The sequence below is a fragment of the Lissotriton helveticus genome, chromosome 4_1 (assembly GCF_964261635.1).
Source record: "Lissotriton helveticus chromosome 4_1, aLisHel1.1, whole genome shotgun sequence".
Taxonomy (NCBI): domain Eukaryota; kingdom Metazoa; phylum Chordata; class Amphibia; order Caudata; family Salamandridae; genus Lissotriton; species Lissotriton helveticus.
The window spans coordinates 476,768,632-476,796,182 of record NC_136063.1 but is presented as its reverse complement, the minus strand read 5'-3'; the positions used below and the strand labels follow the sequence as shown (position 1 = coordinate 476,796,182).

General features: G+C 47.3%; 1 protein-coding gene across 1 annotated transcript in view; it reads left to right on the top strand.

The window, feature by feature from the left end:
- Window positions 1–5,684: 5,684 nt before the first annotated feature.
- The window catches only part of RIPK2 (receptor interacting serine/threonine kinase 2), a 419,608-nt gene continuing 397,741 nt past the window's right edge, over window positions 5,685–27,551 (top strand). Inside the window, exon 1 of the mRNA XM_078687067.1 lies at window positions 5,685–5,816. The gene's annotated coding sequence lies outside the window, so the exon portion shown is untranslated. The remainder of the gene's footprint in view (window positions 5,817–27,551) is intronic.

The window sequence follows — 27,551 nt, the reverse complement described above, 5'->3', positions numbered from 1 at the left end:
GTGGTGGTGCTGAGTGGTGCTGTGGTGGTGCTGAGTGGTGCTGAGTGGTGCTGTGGTGTGCTGAGTGATAATGTGGTGGTGCTGAGTGATAATGTGGTGGTGCTGAGTGGTGCTGTGGTGCTGTGGTGGTGCTGAGTGATACTGTGGTGGTGCTGAGTGATACTGTGGTGGTGCTGAGTGATAATGTGGTGGTGCTGAGTGATGCTGTGGTCGTGCTGAGTGGTGCTGTGGTGGTGCTGAGTGATAATGTGGTGGTGCGGTGTGGTGCTGTGGTGGTGCGGAGTGGTGCTGTGGTGGTGCTGAGTGATACTGGGGTGGTGCTGAGTGATGCTGGGGTGGTGCTGAGTGGTGCTGTGGTGGTGCTGAGTGGTGCTGTGGTGGTGCTGAGTGATGCTGTGGTGGTGCTGAGTGATGCTGTGGTGGTGCTGAGTGATGCTGTGGTGGTGCTGAGAGATGCTGTGGTGGTGCTGAGCGGTGCTGTGGTGGTGCTGAGTGATAATGTGGTGGTGCTGAGTGATGCTGTGGTGGTGCTGAGTGGTGCTGTGGTGGTGCTGAGTGATAATGTGGTGGTGTTGAGTGATAATGTGGTGGTGTTGAGTGATAATGTGGTGGTGCGGTGTGGTGATGTGGTGCGGAGTGGTGCTGTGGTGGTGCTGAGTGATACTGGGTGGTGCTGAGTGATGCTGGGGTGGTGCTGAGTGGTGCTGTGGTGGTGCTGAGTGGTGCTGTGGTGGTGCTGAGTGATGCTGTGGTGGTGCTGAGTGATGCTGTGGTGGTGCTGAGAGATGCTGTGATGGTGCTGAGCGGTGCTGTGGTGGTGCTGAGTGATAATGTGGTGGTGCTGAGTGATAATGTGGTGGTGCTGAGTGATGCTGGGGTAGCGCTGAGTGATGATGTGGTGATGCAGAGGGCAGAAAGGCACAAAAACCGAGTCTAACAGAGGGCACAAATCCACAAAAAAACGAGTCTAACAGAGGGCATAAGGGCAGAAAAACAAGGGAAAACGAGTCTAACAGAGGGCAGAAAGGCACAAAAACCGAGTCTAACAGAGGACAGAAAGGCACAAAAACTACACAGAGTCCTTAAGACTACAGAAACAATTCAATAAACAGGAGGTATGAAAGCACAACGTTTGGAGGAATATGACACCAAAGATGTCAGGTCTAATAATTAGTAGAGCATTTTAGTTACAAATGTCCATAAAGTGTCAAAGTACAAACCTTAAAAAAGAGCTTAGAAACAAGAACTGCTGCACTTGAATAAAAAAGTGGCCCAATAATTGTGAGTATCTAAAACCTGAATTTGGTATAAAGAATAACATTCAGCAAATGAGATCCACAAGATAGGTACTGTCATAAGCTGTCCGAGAAGCAGCTTTCCCACATTGTGGACAGATTAAGGCGTTTACAGGAGAACCGGTACTTGCAGTCTATTCTTGAATGTATTTCTTTGTCAGTCAATATGGAATCCATACACGGAAACGGTAAAAAAAACAAAGGATGCTTATAATAAAACAGCGAACTCGGTATGTTTGACTCTCCTTCCGCTAACCCTTCAAATATGTGCTAATCCTTCAAATATGCTTTCAACACGTGCTTCTAATGAATTTATTTTCCTTTTGGTAGCCACGGGGAGATTTTTGATTTGCCTAGAATCACAGGGGACACTTGGACGAGCATTAGACTTAGCGAAAAAAATATTATATGTAGATAGACGTACCATGTTAGCCAAGAGTATTAGAATAACGCATTTTTTCGGCTGATAAAATAATTGATTTCCATTTGTTGTGCTCAAAGACCACGAAAGACATTGCACCCAAATGGGTTACTATTTAAATGATGAAACTTCCACTTCGTCCCATCTGCAGCCGCGATATAATGGCTAACACTTCCCACTGTCCTCTCTCATGCACGTGTCTGACATCTTTCCAACTTGGCCCTGGCAGCACTTTTCACACCCCCAGCACCACCAGCCCTCTCCAGTCCCAACACAAAATGTAACCAACTTAAAGACAGCCTTCCAGCCTACCAGACTCAGGGCCAGGTGCTTCACGGGCGTCAGTCTATTCTTCAACCTTGAAACCCCTCCAGAAGCATCAGGCTGAATGGATCCAAAAAATACAAGCAGCTGGCCGCGAAAGAGGTGCGCGGGCACGTTGGCTGTCCCTGCGCAAGCTGTCATGACGGAGAAGACAGGCCGAGCCTGCTGTCGCCGAGAGTGACCCGCTGCGGAGGGAGAGGGGCATGCGAGAAGAGCCCGGTGAGTGAGGGGGGGAGGGCGGGGGGGTTGCGTGTGTGTAACGCGCGGCGGCGGGGGGGCGGCGGGGGGTCTCTATGTATGTGTATGTGCGTGTGTGTGCGCTCGGCGGCGGGGGGAGGTTCTGTATGTGCGTGCGTGTGTGTGTATATGCGCAGCAGCGGGGGGTTCTCTATGTGTGTGTGTGCGTGCGTGTGTGTATGCACGGCGGCGGGGGGAAGAGGGGGTTCTGTATGTGTGTGTGTGTGTGCGTGCGTGTGTGTCTGCTTACAAGGAGCCATGGGAGACAGGAAGTGCGCGCGACCTGATCCGTTTACGTGCGCGTGCACATCTCTTGTCTCCTGTCTCCCTTGGCTCCTTGTAAGCAGAACTGATTGCAATAGAGTCTCGCAGCGATGATCGCTTCGCGATCCGTTCGCAGGTGCGAGACCTAAAAAGTGCTCTCTGAGGTACGTTTGAGGCAGAACCAAACGCAGCTTTGAGAATAGCGCCCAAGACTATACGGAAAGAAACATAGAAGACAGAGGAACTGGATCTTGGATAGAGGTGGCTTTCATAAGATAGAGCTGAAGACTGTGAAGGTACAGAGATGGGCTCCAAGAGTAACTTTGGAAGCACGGAGTCAAAGGAATAACACATCACAGTATGGTGATCAAGTCCAAGGCAGCACATGCACTTGATGTGAGGGCAGTAGCATCTGGAAGCAACAACTCTGACAAGCGTTAAACCCAGCCACCTTAGGTTGTGACACTTAACCTGGTCTGCTGAACAAGCAATGTTGGAAATGTGAAGAACACAGAATTGAAGGAGTGTTCTAGAGCCACAATATTTAAGATGCAGATAAACAGGAACTGATGGCAGCACACCAGGCTGCTCCATACGCAGACGGGTGAAGTCGCCTTTGGCGTAGGTGGAGCAATGACTGAAGTTGTGTGGCTCCACCTGGTGGTGATGGTGAGCTACTACTAGAGAAATGGTTTTCAAATCCAATCTTGAACCAGGGGATAAGTCATAAGGTGCGAAATATGCAAAAAGAAGTATCCAACAGAAAGTGTTTTACTTACATTGAATATTACGTTTTTAAGTTCTTATTTTTGTAAGACTTAAAAGTGAAACTAATAACCTAATGAATAGCAACGCCTAAATAGAAAGACTACCTCTTAAAGACATTCTGAAAATACATTTTCCAAATTAAAGTCACTTTAACAAAAATAAGACGGCTACAAATGGGGATAAAGGTGAAAAGGATACCGATGAAACACCAGAAAGTAAACAAATCTAATTATCACACTAGTCCCCCCTCTACGAGGAATACAGCCCTTAAAAACTCTGCTTATCTTACAACGCAAGTTTTCACTTGTTTTACTTTTAATAACATAGGGAATCATACACATATTATTCCAACGACAAGCATGCCATCTCGATGCTTACACGACCCACTGACTTTCAAACCACTGACACAGGCGGTGTGTTAATTTACTTTAACGCAGTAACCAATTGGCTGTGACATTTCTATGAGTCACCCTTATTCTGATTCTGCACAGTTAATTACTGGCGTCCTGCTATGCCCCTTACTCTAAGAGACTGAGAAAACAAACCAGGGCTTACATTTCAGCTGTTAAATTACTTTAAGCTCTGTGAAATGGACTGACATTTATAAGAGAACAACACCGACATATATCAAAACAAGCTTTGTCGTCATGGTGACTGACAAATTCACTCCATCACAATACTAAAATACATTTTTAAAAAGCACAGCTGCCTCGAACACAATGCCAAAATCACCTACTGTAAACCATCAGTCTGCCGGCTGGCTGGGACTCGAACCGCAGGTCCTCAATGGAGAGCAGCTCTCTCACCTTTGCATATACCTGAAGCCGGAGGATTCCTCTTGCAAAAACCTATGCACATGCGGGAGCGCCGGAAGTGACGTCATTGTTCTGCAGCAAGAACGAAGACCGCCGTGAGTGCAATGGCCATAAAAGGGACACATGGATTGGCATCGGTCTCTTTAATTTTCCAACTCCACTTCCTTCATCGATTCCAGCGTATACTCAGGTAAGTGCTGCAGCTGCTACCAGGGGGTAGATGTTAGTCCATCGAGGCAAGCTCCACGCTATATCTGCACGTGCCCATCCTGGGTCAGAGCCCCCATTCATAGCGCTGCCTTTCTTAAACAAGCAAAACATAAAGTAGCTCGACATCCGGCCGGGGGAGGAGACCTGGGAGGGTGAGGTCTAACTGCGCATGTGCTGTCCTTCAACATTTGTGTGCCCTGCGGCTCGCGCAGGCAGCGCCTGGCCCCTTCCAGGGCTCCCATGCTGAAACAGAGCTCCGGCGCCAAGAGCAGGATATAGCAGTGCGGGGCTCCCATGCCCATGAAGAGAGCCCCGCGTTGTTTAGCAAGAATTACAGAAGAGCTGGAGTGCTCCGCTTGCAGGCAGCCAGCCACCGTTTAGGAGCACCCCCCCCCCCAGGCCGGGTGAGTCAATGGCCAAAAAGTTACGCTGTGAAGCTGGACAGGAAATGTGCACGCGGCTGTATGCGCGAACGTGAAAGTGTATGCTGGGGATGTGCGTGTGGTCTGTGGACGCGCACGTGGCTGTACGTGCGCGTCCACAGACCACAATCTGCGCGTGCCCTGCTGTGTCTCTGCTGTGTCTCCCTTGGGAGGGAGCAAGGCGTCTATAAGTCTCGTTGGCGGCAGCGCTTCGCGCTGCAACGCTAGCAAAACCTAAAAACAAGTGTGATAGAACTGTGCCAATTACTGCAAAGTGAAGGTATATGCACTCATAACACCGAGCACAACTACAAAATACGTGTACCTCCAACCAAAAAAATTAAGTCACTAGAACCGTGGATTCTGTTCTGCATACGAAAAGAATTTATGAGAATGAGAGTTGCAAAACATGGAGGTGTGTTTGAGACAAATGTTACCGTCGGAGACCAATGCTTACCGACACAGTGTTTTCAAAGCCAAATCTGCCAAAGTATTCAAAAAAAGTCACCAACAGCCTCTCAGTGCCAGTGAGTGGGTGAGCGTGCAACAAAGTTAGCAGTGCGTGCACTAAATACACGACGAAACGCAATTTGACCAGAGCCGGATACCAACAGAAGTTTTTTGTTCCGAAGTGAAAAATGATGAGGGTAGAATGCAATACTCCACATGTACGCGGGAGAGGGGGAACTGTTAATAAAGATAACTAGTGAAAAAAAACGATAAGTGCCGAAAGTGCTCTGGGCAGAGAAAACAGAGAAACAAGCTGCAGAAGGTGATGATAACATGGATGATGATAGCAGATGTTTCCATTGCAGAGGCCCTGCCCCCGGTAATGGAGTTTCGGCGTACCTGAGTGGGCGCGCTGTGGAAAACGGACGTCCTGCAGGCGTTTTTTCTCTTTCCTTCTCGGCTGGCGTTTTGTGGCTGGTGTTTGTGGCAGCCTCTTCTTTCTTCTTGGCCGGCATGAAGCAATGTTTGGGGACCCAAGGTGACCCCTGCTGAAGACGCCGGGAAAACAACGGAGGCTGTTTGGCAGGGGGTTCAGAGTGCAGAGCAGGAGGTAGGAGGATTTTCTCCACGGCAGCCAAATGTAATCAGCCCCTCTTTGACCTCTTTGATCTCGGTGCCTAAGGTGCAGTGTTTTCGGAAAGGAATATCAGGGGAAAAGGAAAGCAACCAGTTAATTAAAGTGTGCCCGGCACACTCCAAGCAGCCTGTGAGCAGTCTGTGAGACGCTGAGAGACTAAGACTGTAACTGTAATTTTTTAATAGATAATTATATTGTTATAAAACAATTCCAGGGGTTAGTGAGTGCTCGAGAACAGGCTTTAAACGCGCAGCTCCAGTGCCCTTTTAGTGCTTCAAGTAAACTCTGCGACATCTGCCCTAACTTGGGGGTTAGGTCATGTGGAACCCTGTGTAGCCTTCTTGTCACCAGCTGCCCTACCTGCACACGAAGACAGTCCCAGGGGGACTGCAATGAACAGACATTTCCCACGCTGTGCCGCCAGCCAAAACAGAGGGGATTACACTTCCCATAGCCCCGAACTGGCGCCTGACACCGCGTCAATGTGAAAGCACCAGGAGACGCGCCACCGTTCATAATTTTTCCTACCTGTTTTGCGCCGTGAGGGGAACGGCAGTAAACCCAAGCTCCTGTCGCCGATCTGCCGTGAGGGAAACGGCCATTTCTGGTGCCTTGTTTGCCTGCTCGCCATGAGGGAACGGCTGGAGCGGACTACACCTATCGGCAGCCCCCTGGGGCTCCTGGCGCGACGCACAGGAAATCGCTCCCGGAGGCGGCATAAAGCCCACCAAGGACTCCCGCACCGCCGGACACGCGTGAAGCCCGGGCCAAGGGCAAGCCCGTCCAAGGCCGTTAGAGGCAGGAAGAGGCTGGGCTGGGCCACCCCCTTTGGTCTCTGAGAGGGGCAATGGCCAGCCCCAAGATTAGCACCATCTCAAATCACCTATAAGGTTAGTGATCTCTAGCTTCCGGGCTTCCTCTTCCCTGTATAAACATTTCCTTCCCTCCTATAAAGATGAGAAGGTGTGCTGGGACGGGCAAGCCAACTGCTACATCATTACAGACTCCATCCTCCATCAAGCAGACCTCTATAGATAAAATGCTCCAGAGAGCCATTGGTGTTGTGGCAAATGAAATCGAACTAACGGAAAGACGCTTATCCCTCACACCTAACCTTGCCATTATAAATGCTCCGTCTGAAACATCTGACTGTTCCCTTACTAGAGAACAGGAACTCGATCCTATTGCCTCAAGCCGCCCTGAACAAAATAGGGAAGTGACATCTTACCCAGGGGGAGCTCGCCCAAAGAAAGGGAAACCTAAGACCAGCAACACAAGAGGACCAAAAAAAAAAGTCCCACCATCCGAAATTGCTACGGTCACAAGGAGCTCTACCCATAGTCCTCTATTCACTGAGGGCTCGGAACAGCCAGCTTGGGTTATGGATGTGGTCGTAGATATGCAGGTCCAAATAAGGACCATAGTGAGGGATGAACTAAAACATCTCTGGGACCGGGTTGATAAACTGGCAAAATTAGCAGAACGGTGGGCGGATAGGGCTGAAGCTATTCTCAAAGAAAAGGCCCAATTTAACACACCGCCACACATAACACCTGGCCCCCAAGCTATAGAAGTAAACCCATTGGTTACTAGCAAAACTCCACAACCCAATAAGGAAAATGAAGGAAAGCGAAATAGTGGCATTAAAGCCCGCAAGTCAGAAGGAAAATCCTAATAGAGGGGGAGCAGTCGCACTTGGTGAGAATACAGTCGACAGGGTAAGGGCCAGACAAAATAGTAGACAACAGGAGTGTTCATATGAGGAAACCTTGCCATGTATTAATCTATCACCAGCCTCAATTCCCCTTTCAGCCATTTTAACTGGAGTCCCCGAACTTAAGAAAGGCACCAGGGAAACGCTCCATGACCTGAAAAACAAAAGTACCCACTGGCTAGTTAAAAACAATCTTCTTAACATCAGGGATATAAATGAAATTATTATGATCCATAGGGTGGGATGGGTAGGCTGGAGACCCAAAAACATCACAGGGGACTGTGTTATTATAAACTTTAGGAACAGGGGATAGTTAACCACCTTCTAGACTGCTACTTATCTAGATCAGGTTGTAGTATCAACCTAGTCTCCCTAGGGTATTTTTACCCCCCCCCCCCCCGCCAGCACCCACAAGAAACCAGAAGAGCCCACCAACAGAACTGGGAAATGATTCGGAACAATCGATTTTGCTCGCCTTTACAGGCACACACCACACCGCAATTCTTTAATATTCCAGTGAATAATAGGTATAGCTCTCTAGAGGCAGTAGACTGACAACCACTGCCGCCACACCTTACACCAGATAGAGCGCAATTTCCTAGGTTGGCAAGTAGAACCCCACATGGGGGGGACTTCCCATTAGTTCCCCACAGCAAAACGCCATGCACAGAGGCTGAGACAAGTGGCACACTGATAGAGGATCTAGTGATCGATGAAAGTAAAAGACAGCAGAACAAACTTAAAACTCTCACAGTTCTACACTCCATCGAACTTGAGGTGGGTGAGGGGGAAATCTCATTCCAAAATAGAAATGCCTTTTGAAACTCAATTCATGATCCACTTAAAGACGATGGCAAGGTCAACCCCTCTTTAGACGCACCTACAAATGTAGCTATAGAGAACACCCAGAGCATGTATATACTCTCCTGGAACATAGCAGGAATAGCATCCAAACTGGGGAATCCCGATTGGGGTCTGTTCATTGAGCAACATGGAACTTGCATGTTCCAGGAAACATGGCATAGGGCAGAGCTGAGCAGGCAGGGATATGCTGTATTTACCATCCCAGCGACACACCAGGGAAGAGGCAGACCCTCAGGTGGCCTGTCCACATGGGTGGGAGCCTACCTAGGCTGTGCGGCAAAATTTGTCGAGACCTCCTCCCATGATCTCCTATGTGTACTTTTAACGTTTCAGGAAAAACGCAAAATAATGCTCATAAATTTATATTCACCCCCGACGCCCCGGGGAGAAGAGTCTAGTACCCTGATCCAATTAAACACTTTTTTAACAACAATTCCGTCAAACTGTGGATTCATTATTGGTGGCGACTTCAATTGCCAATTTGAACCTCTGGATGGTTTGCCAAGTGGCCCAAATGAGGAAGAAGACCAATATTGGTCTATCCCTGAACCAAACATCCCGCCCCTAAGGATATGGACCCCATTAGCCCAACAGATACAGGCTCTGACATTAAATTTTTCACTCAGAGCCTGCAATGGACGCTTCAGATGAGACAGTCCAGGCAATCATACTTTTAACAGACCGGGCCACTCTTCTATAATTGATTACATCATCATAGATGTGCAGTCCTGGGATAAGGTATTAGATTTTAAAGTTAATCCTCGACATGAAAGTGATCATGACACTCTAGTTTTAGAATTAACATCTCCAATTAAAATTATGCCACAGACGAACCCTGGTGTTCCACCACAATCCCTAGTACAAACTAGTGGGGGAGAAGAGTACACTGGGCTGAAATTGCTTTATCTCCAGCTAAAATGGCCAAATTATACCATCTAGTGGTTCCACATCTTGTCTCTGTCTCCCAGCTTCCTGAGGGTAGTGGTGATTTAAATTCACTTACGAAGATTTCACAAAATCATAATGATTTGACTACCACTCTGGCAACTCTGTTTTATCAAAACAAGAAACCAAAAGCATACAATAGGACCAAACATAAATGGTTTAACACCAATTGTCGAGTCACAAAAACCAAATTAATAACAGCTATTAAAAGTAGGGATACCACCAAAATCAGAGAAACTAGGGCCCTGTATAAAATAGCTACTACTAAAGCTAAACAGTATTGGAAAGCACAGCAATGGGAAAATCTCAGAAGCGCACTAATTTCTAATGACCTGAGGGCCTTCTGGAATATAGTGAACACCGGCTCTAAGGCCGGTAGATCAGCCCTAGAACCAAATTTGGATGAATCCGTCTGGCGGGCACATTTTGAATTGCTCTATGCTAGAGATATGGAGGGAAGTGAGGAAATGCCTAGAGCTCAGGCACACCTTGGGCCACCTCAGTATAAACCACCTAAAATCACGGTAAGAGAAACCTCGAAAGCCCTAGGGAAGATCCAGCCTGCAAAAGCGGCAGGCTTGGATAGAATCCCTGGTGACTTATTTCGGTCAGAACCCATTATTTGGGCTCCCTACTTGACCATGCTGTTTAACGCCATCCTACAAGGCATGCCAATATCAAATACGTGGTTGGGAGCTGAAATCAAACCGATTTGTAAAAAAGCCTCAACACTCCTACCAGTTAACTATCGCCCAATAAGCATTATAGATGTTGGACAAAAAAAAATTGATGCCCGATTTCTATTGGGACGCCTGGAATCATGGATGGAGGAACACGATATCCTCACCCCCTTCCAAGCTGGGTTTAGGGCCAAAACCTCTACGATCGATCAACTATTTAGACTGCAGATGTTGCATTGGAAATCTGTAAAGTTAGATGGTGGCAGCCTCTACCTTATTTTTGTAGATTTAAAATCGGCTTTCGATTTGGTCCCGAGGGAAAGGTTGTGGGCAACATTGAGAGAAATGGGAATCCCGGAATATCTGTGCTATCATATAAGACAGCTCCATGAGGGGAATTTTGCACGCATCAGATACGGCAAGAATGGCGAACTCTCTGCTCCCTTGTCTGTGGAGAGAGGGGTTCGCCAGGGCTATGTCCTGGCTCCCACACTCTTTTCTCTATACATTAATGGGCCCATAGACTTTTTGACACAAGGAAAGAACATTGACGCCCCTAGATTGGCTAAGCATAGAATCCAGGCCCTGATGTTTGCAGATGAAACGCTTCTTCTCTCAAAATCCCCAATGGGAATACAGAGAACGTTGGACAACTTTAGCGACTTCTGCAAACATCGGGGCCTGGAAATAAACCTACAAAAAACAAAGTACATGGCCTTTAATGTAGGTAAAACCAGACACCCAAATCCTTGCCTAGGTTCCAGACCTCTTGAAAGAGTAAAAATATTTGATTATTTGGGCCTGACGTTGACCGACCAAATGGATTGGGGAGCCCAAATCAACAAAGCGGGGCTAAAACTCACCCAAAAAACGGGGGGCATCCTCAAATTTTACAAGTCTTGCATTAAAAAACTCCTTAGTCCACCATTAGAAATGTATAAGTCACAGGCAAGACCTGCTGCCCTCTATGGAGCAGAACTCTGGGGACACATGCCAATGACCACACTCACCAGAGTAGAAAACATCTTTATAAGACTGCTTCTAGCTCTCCCAATTAGCACCCCCCTAGTACCACTTCGTTTGGACTTAGGGGTTAGGCCCTTGGCGTATGAGGTGGCCCTTAGGCCTATCCTCTACTGGACCCCTGAGCTAACAGCATATAGAGAAGAATTAACCGAAGTTATGGGTATGCGAGGCTCTTGGAGGATACCTTGGCTGTCAAATATTAAAAATATCGGTGAGGGACTGGGAATGGGTGGTCTTTGGATTAACGCAGAACTCACGTCTCAAACAACAGGATGAAAAAACATTATAGTGAGCTTCAGAGAGCATAAGCATAATGAGCTTGGTTACAGAACTGCCTCTGACAGTCGTACAGAGGCAATTCTAACTATAGAAAATTCCTATACCTTTGAACAGGTGCTAGACGATATCCAGCCCCTGCTCGCAAAAAAACTATTTATTCAGTTTAGGCACGGAGTCTTACCGCTGTGTGCCTTCTTGAAAAACTGGGAGGGGTCCACAAACAGGAAATGCCCGGCCTGTAGTTTCACTGAAGAAACCGAAATACATGCACTATTTGTCTGTAGAGGCTACGCAAAGGCAAGAAGGTACTGGCTAACACAGCTATGTAGAAACATGGGGACAAGACGCTGTAGTGAAGCTTACAGGATTTTGAAATCAAATATGCAAATTCCTATTGTTTACTCAATATCTCGTTTTCTTTTTAACATGTGGTGTACGCGCAGGACCTTCCTCAAAGGCCTGCAGCAGTAAAGGGATATGGTAGGCCGATGTAACTTTATACTACTGCTTCATTGTGACGTGTACGGGGATGTGGCTGGCCCTCACTTAGCTCCTTTTCTTAGCCTTAGTAAATTGATTTTTAGATTAGTACTGTAACCAAAGGGTTTTTAACTATTTATTCAGCTACTCTGTGTCTTCTGAATGTATTGTGATATATGTTTTTAACATGATGCTTTTAGGGCAATCGTTTGCCGAAATAAAGTTTTTATGATGATGATAACATGGTGAAACAATGGTCATTGCGTGAATTATAAGAAATACCTAAATGTAAACTACAAATGACTGGGAATCAGCAAAGCTTGCCATAAGAAGGGAAAACATAACCAATATACGAAATACAAAATACATACTATTGATCATGACAAATATGTGAAACATCGCTACTGAGATACATGGTGTTTCTAAAGGCCTGTCCAAACATACGTCACATGAAGTGTCAGGACGAGCTTTTTTTTTTATTTTTATTCTTTTTTTTTGTCCAATACCTTTATTAGGTGCAAAAGGTTAATACACAGCTTTATGCCTACAACCTTGAATGGCAGGCCAGCAGCAACTGCGTGTAATGTCAAAAATGCCATGAACAATGTGGAGAGGCGTAATCAGTTAACACAGCATGCCGCCTACAACCCATCCGGGCCGGCCGCTTTGTAAAATGATAAAAGCTGTAACATGACTTGTCATCTTGCAAGTAAATCCCATAACGAATCTCAAAATAAACACTGAACAGTTGAGATCTCTTTTTGTGTTCTTTTACCCCCCCTTCAAAAACTGAGAGTGAAACTGAGGAAAACCAATGTGTCTAGTCCCTTCCCCCACTGTGGCCACCATACATAGTATGTGATATAGAGGAATTTACGGGGCAGAGCAAGTGGGTGGAGTGTTCTCCACATTGGAATAGACTGAAAGCGGATTAAGAGTGCGCTACAGCCGAATGTCGAATTTGAACTGTAGTGGGAATGGATTGAGTATAGTCTGGATCCGCAGCTGCTTGCTGAAAAGTGCGCTACTTGTGTATATGCCATGGATCACGCTGTGCGTGAACTCGTGGGTACGTGTCCCGAGAGTGATGGGAGAGCGACCAGCAAGCCTCTAGACATTCTGTGTGGGCGTATTGACCTGGAGTAGTCCTTGAAGTTGCTACTGTGGCTGTGCCCTGAACCCCCCGACAGACCCCGGGTAACCAGTTATGTTAGCAGTGTGGTGGTGGGTAGGCTAGGATCTGGGGGAGAGGGAGGGGGGGAGAAGGAGGCTTAATAGAGCCAACACATCGAGGGTCAGGCTCGCATCTGGGTGTGTCCGTGAGCTCAGCTCGAACCGGAGTCACTTGCGGGACCGACCCTTCTGAGTCGTCATCTTGAGTTTGGAGAAGGTAAGCAGTGAGTGGGCCCCATAGGTCCTTGGGACGCATTTTGTGGGGCAATAGGTCAGCGTAATTGTGAAGTTGGTTCTGCCAAGTAGACATAGTAGATAGCCAAGTCTTGAATTTGGGGGCGCGACCTCGTCCCCACCTGCAGGCCACGTGGCGTTTTGCCAGTAAGAATCCTAGCACAAAGAATTTACGGTGATTCTTAAGCGCTAAAGAAGAAAGTCCCAGTATGGCTATTGTGGGGCAGGGAACGATTGCCACTCCTACCATATCAGACATAGCTTCAAAAACCTCCACCCAGTACGATGCCACAGTCGGGCACGTCCAAGCTAGGTGAATGAAGTCAGCACCAACTCTCCTGCATCGAAGGCAACGGTCATCCGCTCGTAAACCGAAACGGCACAATTTGGCGGGTGTATGGTTAAGTCGGAGCAAGAATTTAAAATGTACCAGACGGAGGCGAGCATTGCCAGTTACTGCATTCGTGTGTGAGCAGCTTTCCTCCCATTGTTCGTCCGAGAGAGGGGCATCGAGGTCTTCATCCCAATCTCGCCTAGCTCTGAGAGGTGGGGGTCGGGGGCCGCATACGCGTGTTTGTACAGCATGGAGACTACATGTGTCGGAGTATCAGTGTGTAGAAGAGCATGTAATGGAGCCACGGTTTCCGGTTCATTCGGGAAGTCAGGGGTGACCGCCCGAATATTCTGTCGCAATCTTGTATAAAGGAATGTGTCCATGACAGAGGGTGCATGCGCCCCAAAGAATTGCGCAGCCGTCCGGAATCGGCCCTGTATGTACAGATCCCCCCACGTGTGCAGTGCCAATTTAGTGAGCATTTTGCGACCTATTTCTTCGCGGGCAATGCTTAGTCTAGGGACGTGTGCCAATATCATGCGAGGGGAGTATAGAACGGCAATGCCCATACGCGTCGTTATCCTGCGCCACGCTTGCACCGTGCAGTCCACTGTTGTGGGGTCACGGTCAGTTACCCGGGTTTCCGAATAGAGGTAGCCTGATGGTCTTTCGGGTCTCATGTATCCATCTTCCACAGCCAGGTGGGCCATAAAGTGAGGGGGGTGAAGCCAGTACGCGGCAAAATGGCCCTGCGCACAGTCATAGTAAAGGCGGAAATTCGGCACACCGAATCCGCCCTGGTGGTATGGGAGCACAAGAGTTTTTAGTCCGACTCTGGCCTGTTTCCCTCCCCATATGAGTCTAGACAACTGGGAATCAAGGGCCCGGAAGAAGTGTGCTCCTGGGCTGTATGGTATATTGGTAAAGAGGTATAACATCTTAGGGAGTACCACCATCTTGATTAGGGAAATACGTCCTGCCATAGACAAAGGGAGGCGGATCCAACTAGTGACGCTATCAATCAGTTTATCAAGGACAGTACCGTAATTAGCACGAATAAGGGTCTCCCGATTCCTAGTGATACTGATCCCCAAATATTTTAGTTCTTCGTTTTCCCATAGTAGCGGGTAGTCAAGAGGGAACTGCAGGGTCTTGTCCGTAAGAGGGAACAGGGCCGACTTTGCCCAGTTTATCTGTATTTCCACGATGGCGCCAAATTTGGTGACCTCGTGTAAGATAGGGTTCAAGTTTTCTTGTGGCTTGTGAATATAGAGTGTCATATCGTCAGCGTACATTGATATGAGTAGTTGCCTTTCCGGGTAGATGAGGGAGCGGTGATTGTGGCGCTGCCTGAGTTTGGCCGCTAGAGGCTCAATTGCTATTGCAAAGAGGACAGGGGAGAGAGGGCACCCCTGCCGAGTGCCTCTACGAATCACAAAAGGTTTTGAGCGGGCTCCATTCAATAGGACTCTATAAAACTAAAGGGGGTGCCCATGCGTTCCAGAAGTGCCAGAAGGTAGTCCCACTCCAGGGAATCGAATGCCTTCGTGGCGTCGAGGAAAACCGCGGCTGCTTCACACTTGGGGTCAATATCCTGTAGCACTGCCTGAAGGGAACGGAGGTTGTGGGAGGTGGCGTGGTTCGGGACGAAGCCTGCTTGGTCCGGTAGGACCAGGTGCTCCATCAATAGGTTCAGGCGGGTCGCCAAGACCTTTGCTAGTATTTTGAACGGCAGTATTCAACAATGAAAGAGGCCTGTACGAATCACAGTGCTCCGGTGGTTTACCCGGCTTTAACAGGGAGGCAATCAGGGCTTCCCTCATACTAGTTGGTAAAATGCCTTCTTCCAGGGCCGAATAGTATACATTTTTTAGAATTGGGGCCAGTAGGTGTAGAAAGATTTTATAAAAATCTATCGGCAGGCCATCCGAGCCTGGGGCCTTGCCCGATTTCATTTTTTATTTTTATTTTTTTTATTTTTTTTGTGTCCTCATTTGCCATTACCTCCGTTTGGGAAGATACCAACCACCTAGCGAGTCCTTCCCTAGAGACCTCTCAGAAGTCCCCTCAACCGATTGCCTGGACTCGAGCATGTAATGGGTGGGAGATTGAACCCAACAGAATACGAGGCAGTCAAGTGACTCCATCTAGGTGCATTACCACCAGTAGGACCAATGTCGAAACGAGGCTATGTCCAGTCCAGGGAGTATTATCGGCATAATCATAGGACCCGGGGAAAAAAAAAAAAAAAAACCCGGATACTATCTCCAATCGATGAGCAGTTCCCAAAATGTCAAATTACGCCTACTGCCTGATCTATTAAGGTCTGATTTAGATGTTTCATATAATGATGTAAGCCATGCAGAGTGCAAAGGAGCAGCTTTCTCCAACCATTGTATACATATTTGCCTTCTAGCCAGCAAGATAGCATAGAAAAGAAATTACCTTGCTTCCCCTGTGATGTTGATGTCCAAACCAAAAATGATAAGTGGTAGTGTGATTGAGAGTAGTGTATTCATAATGGAATTTAAAGTATCCTCGACTTCTGACCAAAACCGCCTTATATCAGGGCATTCAAAAAACCTATGTACATCTGATACTGCTGTTGCATTACATTTATTGCATTTTTTATCCGGAAGAAATTTGGAAAGTTTAAGTGGCGTAGTGTATGCACGATGTACAGTAAAAAGGTGGTTTCTTATTAACCACGAGGGTTTAACAATCTTATACAAAAGTGAAAAGGAGGTTTGCCACGTCTCCTCATTGTGAACACCCATTACTGCCCCCCACAATTGGTCTGGGAGAGAGAATTCTCTGTCAATTTCTTCAAGCGGTTGCCAGTACCAAAATGCTACCTCTCTTTTCCCAATTGGTTTCTCCACTAGTTGTTGTTCTAAGGGGCTTACTTTCCCCAGATTATTGTCTTTTTTTCCCTGGGCCCTTATCCAGCTATCCAGCTGCATATATTTAAATCTAGACAGTCTGGGGCCGACTTGGTCTTTTAGCTCGTCCCATGTGATTAGAAATCCATCGTTTACTAGCTGTCCCCATCTTATAATCCCTGCTTGTTCAAGTACAACTGACAGACTATCTCTCATGTATAGTGGGAGCCCGGGAGAATCCCAGATTGGGGCAAAGTTAGAGTAGTATGATAGCCCAAGTTTCTTCCTTATACTGAGCCATGTCTTACACAATGATTGGAGAATTTTAAGTTTGATTTTTTTGAAGAATTTCTGACTGGCAAATTTGGACATGAATCCGTCTAATGGTAAATTTGCTCCGATTAACATGGCTTTGTACATTGATCCCTTCAAGAGGTTTGTTGGGGTTTTTAAAAGCATCCTCGAATGTGTCATTTGAAATGCCCACGCATAGTACATTAGGTCAGGCAGAGCCAGACCGCCTTTCTCCCTTTTCCTCCTGAGCTTCTTCCAAGCAATTCTTGTTGACTTATAATTCCAAAGAAAGGAGTTGATTTCTTGCTGACTTTTTTCTATTGCCTTGGGGTCAAAAGCCAAAGGGATAGTACTAAATATAAAAGTGTATTTGGGGAGGATGCACATTTTGACTAAATTTGCTCGACCTAATATCGAGAGTGGTAAGTGTGTCCAAGTTTTCAGCAGCTTTTTAGTCTCTTTATAGATTCTGTCGAGATTGGTTTGACAAATGTTGCCCACCTCCTGGGTAACTCGGATTCCTAGGTACCTCATAGATGGTGAAACATTAATACCCAGGTGTTGTTCTGGAATGTTCCAAGTCATGATTTCCGTCTTGCTCGAGTTGATATCATATCCGGAGATAAGCCCAAATTCTTTCGCTCGCTGAATGACTGTGGGTAATGCGTTTTTTGGGTCAGATGTTAGGATCAGGATGTCATCAGCGTATAGTGCAACCCGTCTCTCCCACTCCCCAAAACGAAATGATGGAATATTCGCTTCTGCTCGCAAAACCTGAGCAAATGGCTCGATATATAAGTTAAAAAGGAGTGGGGAGAGCGGGCAGCCCTGTCTGGTGCCTCTGGTGATTTGAAATGCCTCAGTCAAGATGCCGTTAACCAAGAGCTTGGCTGAAGGAGCACTATATAGCTGAGATATTGCTTTACAAAATCTATTTCCAAAGTTGAATTTTGTAAGAACATCTTCTAAATAAAGCCAGTTAACCCGATCAAACGCCTTGGTTGCGTCTAGTGTGAGCGTGGCCAGGGGTAGGGAGAAGGCGGATGCGATGTCAATGGCACCTATCAAATCATGTGTTAGTTCTGAAAGTTGTCTCCCTTTAATGAAGCCCTTTTGGTCTTGATGTATTAGGCTCGGTATTACCCTACTCAGTCTGGTTGTTAGTATAGTGGTAAAAATGTTGTAGTCGTTGTTGAGGAGGGATATGGTTCGATAAGATCCGCAGTCCCTAGGCGATTTGCCTGGTTTGGGGATAAGGACAATTGTCGCCTCCTCCCATGATTTCGGTATTGGGTGTCCCTCTATTAAGATGTCATTGAATAAACCACACAGAACCGGGGTTATAGCTTCTTCCATAGCTCTATATACCTCACCTGGGAGACCGTCTGGGCCTGCCGCCTTTCCATTTTTGGAACGCCGTATTGCTGTCCTCACCTCTTCATCTGTAATGTCGGTCTCTAGAGCTTTACTCTGTGACATTGAAAGGGCAGGTAACAGAATTTCTTTGAGCCAATTTTCCCTTGCCCCCGGATTGTTAGGGAGATCTTCTTTGTAGATTAGTTCGAAGAAATCATGAAAGGCATTGCCAATATCTGAATTAGATGTTCTTACTGTTGCTTCTCCCTCTACTTGGATCTCTTTGATATATTTAAGGGCTTTGTCTGATTTTATTTTCCAAGCCAGAACTTTACCGGCTGTCTCACCGAATTCGAAGTGTGATATCTTACTTGCTTCCCATCTTTTGTTAAGCCTTTCTTGTAGGATCCCCTCTAATTGTGTCTTCTTTTCAGCTAAGCTCGCCTGTTCTTGTGGAGTTGCCAAGCGCTTATCGGTGTTTAGTTCTATTAATCTCATTTCCTGCTCCAAATTTGCTATTTTCTCTCTGTATATTTTTCGCCTGTACGAGGCTCTGTTAGTGATCTGACCTCTCAAGTAGGCTTTAAACGTTTCCCAGACCATCGCTATGGTTGAGGAGCCCAGGTTTAAGTCAAAAAAGGTTAAAGACTCTTGTACTAAGAACTTGACCTCCTCCTCCTCAAGCAGGAGTGTGCGATCAAAAGACCACATTGTAGATGTGGTTTTAGTATCTGATTTCATAGAAAAATATAATGCGGAATGGTCTGAGAGGTGTGAAGGGAGGTAATCTATTGTTAACAGGGTGTCTTTTAGTGAGTAACTAAAAAAAGCATAGTCAATTCTTGACTTATGTTTAAACCGACCATTTCGAAAGGAGACCCCCATTTTATTACCCTTGCCCGATTTCATGGACATAATAGCGTCTTTAATTTCATCCACCTCTATTTCCAGGTGTAAAAACTTCTGTTGGGTCGGACCAAGCCAAGCTATTGCGATGTCGTCAAGATAGGTGGGTAGGTCAAGCGGTGCTTGTCTGTGGGAGGTGTAGAGTGCAGTGTAGTGATCCGTTAGGACTCGGAGTTGTCCCGGGAGGTCCCTCTGGGGCATATCGTGACTATTGAATAGTGTGGTGACATAATTGTTGTGTCTAGGTGGTCTAACTGTAGAAGCGAGCGCTCTGCCCGGTCTGTCGCCTTCTCCGTATATACGTGCTGTAAAGGGCTTCCCCAAAAATGTGTATTCTTTATCCGCAGCCTCAGTATATTCATTAATTTTTCCCGCAGCTGAGCTTTAACTATGTGTCCCCCCGACCCTAGGGAAATTTCACGCTCAAGGTTGCCTATTTCCGCCTCTAGTTTCCGCAAGTCACCACGCAGGGATTTGAGGACTCCTCCCCCTTTGGAAACGCACCAGCCTCGCACGGTTACCTTAAATGCCTCCCAGACAGTAGTGGGACTGGAGACTGAATTGACATTGCGGTCAAAAAATTCTGTTATGTCCTGCTCTAGGTCAGCTTTAAAGGCTGAATCAGTTAAGTGCGCGGGATTGATGCGCCAATTCAGGTATGGGGAAACGTCTAGGGCAATGCGCAGGGCTCGAAGGACTGGCGAGTGATCTGAGAAGGTGCGGGCAAGGTGTTGTGTCTTGACAAGCCATGGGGTGAGACCAGCGGAGAGGAAGACATAATCAATGCGCGCCCAAGTGGAGTGGATTGCGGAGAAGTGTGTGCCCTGTCTAAGAGATGGGTGCGAATGCCTCCATGCGTCAGTCAGGTGATGATCTTCCACTATACCCAGTAAGGCGTGTTGTGTGTGTGTATAATGGGTAGAATGTGGGTGTGATCTGTCCATTGCAGGATTCAGTGCAGTGTTAAAGTCTCCACCCAAGATTATGTGGGATATACCCAGGGTTTGTATCTTGCCCCACATGGTGAGGAGCGCAGACGGATCGTCTGTGTTGGGGCCATAGTAGCAGGCGAATAGGACCGTGTGTGAGTGTAGCTTCCCCCAAACCATGCAGTATCTGCCATTGGAGTCCATTTCAGTACCGAACGGGGTAAATCCCATGCCTCTTTTGACCAGAATCGTGACCCCTCTAGAGTAATTTGAATACGATGAGAACACCCTGCACGTGGCCCATCGGGAAGCAAATAAGGGGGTCGCAGTCGGCACCAGGTGAGTTTCTTGTAACATTGCAACAGGCACTCCCTGTCTATCCAAATACCCCAGGATCTGTCGCTTTTTCCGCGGGTCATTCAACCCGCGTACATTGCAGGGCTGGCTGTGAGTCAGTTACGTCTCCCATCCCAATCGTAAAAGGAAAATGTGGCATATGTATGTAGCATTCAGCAGTAAACAGACAATAGTAACAAAACCAATACTTTCGCGTCTCAGAATTCCCCTCTTTCCCAGTAATATCCGCAGCGGCTACGCTGTCGGAACTAAAACAAGGAAAGTTCCCAACATCCCAGGCAACCCCAACAGGCCGGTGATGCAGTACTGTTGCAGCATGAGACGCGTTATGCATAAACTGTGTGGTTAGCTCGTTCGCTGTCTCAGTATGAGAGCAGATTGTGTCCCCACCCACACCGGCAACCCCAACTGGCCGGGCATCTAGTTCTCCCACCCCCTCCCTGCTGTTAACAACCCCAAAACTAAAAATAGGACAAAGGTTTGTAGGGGATCACCCATTGGGGACGGAGATCCAGGGGCGCCAGACCTGCCATCCACCTCCGTACTTTCACCCACTAGACGCCAGGCATAGACCTAGCAGTCATGAGCGGGACGGAGGTAGGTGACCGAGCACTTTCGTAATCATAGTCCAGTGAGATTTAAAGCAGTACATGTACCTCACCGTGAAATGCAGAGTCCGGTCTTACTATGTTCAGCGGTCAGCATCATCGTGATCAGGATGGCATCTCAGTACGTTACTCCTGTTGAGACATCGGGGACTGTGCCCTAGAGCGTTGTGACTCAGTTTCATCTCTGGCGCGGTCTTTTTTGTGGTGCTTAAGAAAGGCCTCCACCTGCTGCCGGTATTTGAAAAACATTTTGTGTGCCCTGGTGTGTTATCTTCAGTTTGGCTGGATATAGCATGGCATATGGAATTTTCTGGGATTGGAGTTTCTTCTTCACCCCTGCAAATTTGCGCCTGGCTTCTTGGACTGAAGGGGTGAAGTCAGGGAAGAAGGAGAGCGTCGCGTGCCATAAGTAACTGAGCCAACCTCCCTTGCCCGGCGAAGCACCGCGTCTCTGTCCCTGTAGTTGAGGAAGCGGGCGACAATGGGCCGCGGCGGGGCACCTGGAGGGGGTCGGGCAGCGAGAGATCTATGAGCTCTCTCCACTATGAGGTGCGGAGAGAAGGATTCTTTCCCAAACAACTCCACCATAAGGTTTTCAATGAAAATCTCCATCTTTCCGGTGTTGGTGGATTCTGCAAGGCCAAGGACGCGGACGTTGTTGCGTCGGGACCTCGCTACTAAATCCTCGTTCTTGTCCGCTATTATTTTTAGTAGTCTGTCCATCTGTGTGACTTGTCTGACATTGGAAGTAGCGCCATCCTCCAGCACGGAGATCCTGTCCTCCGTCTCTTTGATGCGAGTGTCATGGTGTTCAAGCTTCGCCACGACGCTGTCCATGCGTGTATTGATGGTGTCTATTTTGGCATCAATTGAGGAAAGGCTCTGTCTCATGCCCAATAGGAGTGTTTTCCAGTCCTCTTCCTGGGGTGCTGAGGCGGTAGGGCTGTCCGCCCTTTCCGATGGCGTTTTGGACGCTTTTTTGGACTCAAAGGGGATTTTGGACTGCCTTGCGTCGCTGCGGCCCATGTCGCGCCGAGGAGTCCGCGATGTCGCGGCTGAGGAGGAAGCCAGGGCGCAGGACGATGACAGCAGTAGGGCTAGTTGAAACTGGTGGGTGGCAGGTGCAAAAGAGCCTGTTATCTGGGCGCACTTTAGGTTTCGGGGGAGCTAGGCCGGCGGGTGTCGCGAATGCCACGCGTTCCGCAGGGCCTACAAAGAGTGCGAGATGGACGCTCGCAATCCCCAGCCCTCACTTGGTGTCGGCTCCACACGGTATTGCCCAGACTGGGTCAGCTGGGTGCAGTTGGGAGGCTGACCTGCGAATGAGGGGCTGGACCAAGGTGATCCAGTAAGGAGGTGTAGGTGCTCCAAGCTGGTCAGACGAGGAGGGCTCTTCTATGAAGGAATAGGCCAGATGGGCCCCAGTTCTAGGCGGGTTTAGTAGAGGGCAGCGGGGGCGGGCTCATGGGGTGCGCACAGCGAGGTTTCCTGGAGGTGCGGGTAGTAATGAGCAGAGCCCCGTGGATGCGCCGGAGTGCAGACGGCTCCTCTTGGTCTCGAAGTGGTAGGCCGCCAGCCGCGGTCTGGAGTGCAGACTGTGCCTGTGCCTCGGGAAGGTACCGGCGATGATGCCACAGTATGTCCGCAAGTTGGATGCCCCGGGACCCGCCGCGCACCGGGGAGTCAGCAGGATGGCGAGGCTCCGGGGAGCAGCACGTGCTGGGACCCCCGTCAAACAGTCCCGCTCTTGGCAGTGGGGAGGGAGCAGCCGGGCCACACGTACCTCTCCCGCGAGCAGGGATGCACCTCCGGCGACAGCGCCCAAGTGTCGGGCGCGTTCTGGATCTCGGAGCGGGAGAGACGTTTCGGCCGTTGTGTGCAGGCCTGACAGCACCGGCCTTTCCTGGTTGGCTGATCCGCCAACTGCAAGCTTCCTCTCCAGCGCCCGAGTCTGCTCAAGGATAGTTGCTCCGGAGCACCAGTTCCCGCCGCCCGTAGAAGACAATCCAGGCACCGCTGTGATCGTCTAGGTGTCAGGAACAAGTTGGGATAAAATGCAGGCCGTTTTCACGTGGCAGGATGATGTAGGATCGTGTGAAAGTGCTCGGTCTGGCGAGAGCCTCACACCAGTGCGGCCATCTTGGTTTGGCGCCACCTAGCGCCCCCGTGTCAGGACAAGCTTGACAAAAATAGCAGTTGATAAACAATAGGGGGACAGCAAGCATAAAACGTCATAACAAAGATATTACATTTGAAGGATCCAAAGTTAGCAATACATTTAAGTAAAACCATCATGACAGGAAATACATAGTTTACTTTCAAGATGAACTGAGCCTGCAGATACAGATGGTAAATTCATGACACAGTCAAATTAAAGTATGTACAGTTATGATGATCAGTGTTCAGCAGCACATTTAGATGAAACTTTTTGAGGGAAAATACATGGTATACAATGGGAATAAACTAATCGTAGAGCTAACTCATGGCACAATCAAATGAACTATGCTATTGTAAAGAAACACACAATGCAAATTAAAAACAAAGGACAGCGTATGAAAAGATGTGAAAAGAGGGAGCATTGGCTGAATATAAAAAAGAAGGAACATTAGCTAAGACAGCATGACAAGAATCTAGTCAAGAAATCAAATTGAATGTCAATGTGTTACAGAAGGGAACTAGCTCTGGAGTAGATGCTCCTAGCGTAATTATGTTTTCAAAAAAGCTCTCACTCACCAACCTAATTGGTGACATGCTTCATCATTGGGCACCACCCAAGGTGCCAAGTGCACCTCGGGTGTGCTACGACGCCTGGATACAGTGAAGAGGGTATTGTATCGTGAGAGTGCAGTGATAGTGGGTGGGTGGATGTTAAATAAGACTGTCCTAAGGGTCCCACAGAGCAAAAATGACTATTTTAATATATGGGCCCTTGGCAGTGAGTAAAAACGAGGGGTGGATATTGTAGGAGGTCTAAGGTAACTCCAATATCCTAGTCGGCCAACATGTTTCAGCCATGCTCCCTTTACTGGTATGGCTTTCTTAAGACCTATGTGTAGTGCAAAGTGAGTGGTCTAAAAACATTTTTTAAAAGACCATTTATGTGACACACGCGCTAAGGTATGATATGTGGTAGAGGAGTATTTCCTCTAACTCCGCATTCCTGTGGAGGAAAGTAACAAACAAACATATAAACAGAAACACATTCAGAATACTAATATAGTACATGGTGATCGGTGTTCAAGGAGCGGTGTGTCCGTGCTCTATGTGGGCAATGGCGGAGTTAGTAGAGAAAATGGCGCTGAGTGATAGGTTATAACTAACGTCTGGATCTTATGCGTTACCTTGTGGTAATCAATATGCGCATTATGGTGTGCATTGAAAATACATGAGTAAATAAAATCGGAGAATCTTACTCCGCACACCCGAGGTGCACTCTGCGCCTTGGGTGGGGCCCAATGATGAAGCATGTTACCAACTAGGTTGGTGAGTGAGGGCTTTTATGAAAACATAATGTGTTTTCCTTTCAATACAAACGCTAGGAGCTTCTACTCCAGAGCTAGTTCCCTTTGATTCAAACATATATACTAGGGGAAGTTAACTGGCTCCAGTACCTTTCCTCCCTCTCCTATTGATACTTATCAATTTGTTCCTGAAAACATGACAATTCAATCCTATCATTGAGACTTCTAGGTGTCATTATGTCAAGAAAACAAATCCAATATGTCTCGTGTTGTGACAGTAATTTAGACATGTCTTTGTCCACTTGCGGTTTCACCACTTCAAGAATGGTGAATCTCAGTTGGGCAATGGAGTGATGATGATCAAGCCAGTGTGTTGCCAGTGGTGAATTTAAGCTCTAGGTTCTTATTCAGCTCTTGTGTTTGAATATGCAGGTACGTAGAGTTCTTTCCGTTTTGCCCAAATAGTATAGACCACACGGGCAACAAATGGCATAAATGACATGATGAATGTTACAGTCAGCTGTGAATTGAAGTTTGATCAATCTACCAGACCAAGGATACTGCTACCGACCAGGGCATTATTGCAATATGAACAACTAAGGCATGGGCGCATGCTTTATGTTTGGATGCTGCAGGTGAGACTAGTTTAGATATAAGCTCTCTGAGGTTCTGTGACCTTTTGTAAGTGAAAATGCCTTTATGCAGGGGTGTCTGGTGTTCACAAGCTGTAGGTTTTCTCTAAGAGTGACTGAAGTATCATGCCAAATAATAAGGATGTTGTCTATGTATCTGCAATGAAGTAATTAATTGTCAGTCCAATCGTTGTCTGCTAGAATGTACTCGGACTCGAACTTCATCATAAAAATATTGGCGTAGCTCGGGCCCCAGAAAAACCCATTGAGGTGCCATTGGACTGGAGGAAATATTTGTCTTTCCATTTGAAGTAGCTGTGATATAATGAAAACTGGAGTAGTTCAAGTAGGAAAATGTCATTAGCTTGTAAATCATCCTGTCGGAAAAGAGCCCATTCTACTGCTTCGATTCCCTCAGAGTGTGGAATAGGTGTGTACAGCGCTGCCAAATCTATAGTGCACAACCAGATTTCTTATCTCCTACATGACTTTTCTAACTGTTTACAGGAACTTGGCGTACTTTGATTCAGTCCGTTTTTGCCCTTCGGGCTTTATCTTTCGATAAATTGTATGTTGCTCGCATGAACACATATTCTTGGTTACTTTCTCTCAGGGTTTCTCTGATGACCATTTATGTTATTGTTATAGTGTTGTAGCCTTGTATACTGTATGTATAGGGATATAGATTTTTTTGCTTATAGACTCCCCTGATGTCAGACGTAATCTTCCTCAGGGTTTGATGCGATGGCACAAGGGCCCACCTCTCGATACCTTCAACTCTGATTTGTTAAATACACAGAGGATTGAAGTGATCAAGTGGGGGGAAGGGAAATTAGGAAAGGAACAGCAGGGAAGGAGATCTGTAAAGGAAAAGTTAGTAGACTACCTTTCTTTTGTTCATTTTCAAAATAAGATTTCAAATTGTTCATTAATAACTTTCTGAGCAGAATTCTTGGAGCAATAGTTATTAGGCTGAAAATTGTTTTATCTTAACAGGATCTTGTTCACAAAACTTTTGGCTTGAATGACCTTCACAAGTTCCTGTATTCTTTTCTTGATATAAACGTTCCCAAAAGAATGTTTCAAGTGTTGATTAATTCCTGCTTGCTTATTGTTAAAATTCACAAACTTCAGAAGCAGGTTTTAAAAACATCAAAGTGCTCAAATGGTTAATTTGTTAGGCAATTCTAAAGTAACATGAATGCTAACTTCTTTATGAAAGAATAAAACCAAACTGATACTCAGCATTAGTATCTTTTCAGAAATATGCAATTTAGCCTGAAACGCTTTGTCGGTGCTTGCTCGGTAAACTCTAATAATATGCAAATGAGGTACAGAACATGGAACGTACAAAAAGGAGTTGTGCCTTCGATTTTAAAACTGAAAGAAGCAGAGTTTATCCCTACTTTCAGAGAGCAACCTACTCTGCTTAATATGCGGAGATCTTAGTTCTTACTGCGGGTGCCGGCGCTTGTGCTTTCTGAACTGCGGGGCACCAATGGGGAACTGTGGGAGCCGGTCTTTGTACCAATAGCCTCAAAAGGGGTCGGAAGAGTCTGGAGAGAACACCAAGACCAAATGGGGAGGATAGGATCACCAGCCAGCTGCCAAAATATCCAGCAAGAAGTGGAGGAGCACGGGAACCAAAGCAAGAAGCTCCTCTCCCGATGGCTGGCAAAATAACGATGGATTAAACCCAGATCTGTGACTGGGGGTGAATGTTTTCCCATTGTGCAACATTCCGTCCATCATCTTGTGTGTTTTGCTGTTCACCCTATGTGGGAAGGGTATGCCCAGACGTGGGTCCCATGCTCACTACGCCACTGGAGTGAAGCTATCCTGGCTGAAAACGGCTGATAGCCAGAAACCGGTCCTAGGATGCTTGATTCCGGTCCAGGGAAGGCATGGCTTGGCAGTTCGAGCTGGACTGTTCCCATGAGGCACAGGGTGAAGGCTGATTTGCATATGGTCATGTCTGAACTGGGGTGGCTTGGTGAGCAAAATAACGATGGATTAAACCCAGATCTGTGACTGGGGGTGAATGTTTTGCCATTGTGCAACATTCTGTCCATCATCTTGTGTGTTTTGCTGTTCACCCTATGTGGGAAGGGTATGCCCAGACGTGGGTCCCGTGCTCACTAGGCCACTGGAGTCAAGCTACCCTGGCTGAAGACGGCTGATAGCCAGAAACCGGTCCTAGGATGCTTGATTCCAGTCCAGGGAAGACATGACTTGGCAGTTCGGGCTGGACTGTTCCCATGAGGCACAGGGTGAAGGCTGATTTGCATATGGCCATGTCTGAACTGGGGTGGCTTGATGAGCAAAGTAACAATGGATTAAACCCAGATATGTGACTGGGGGTGAATGTTTTGCCATTGTGCAACATTCCGTCCATCATCTTGTGTGTTTTGCTGTTCACCCTATGTGGGAAGGGTATGCCCAGACGTGGGTCCCCTGCTCACTACGCCACTGGAGTCAAGCTATCCTGGCTGAAGACGGCTGATAGCCAGAAACCGGTCCTAGGATGCTTGATTCCGGTCCAGGGAAGACAGGG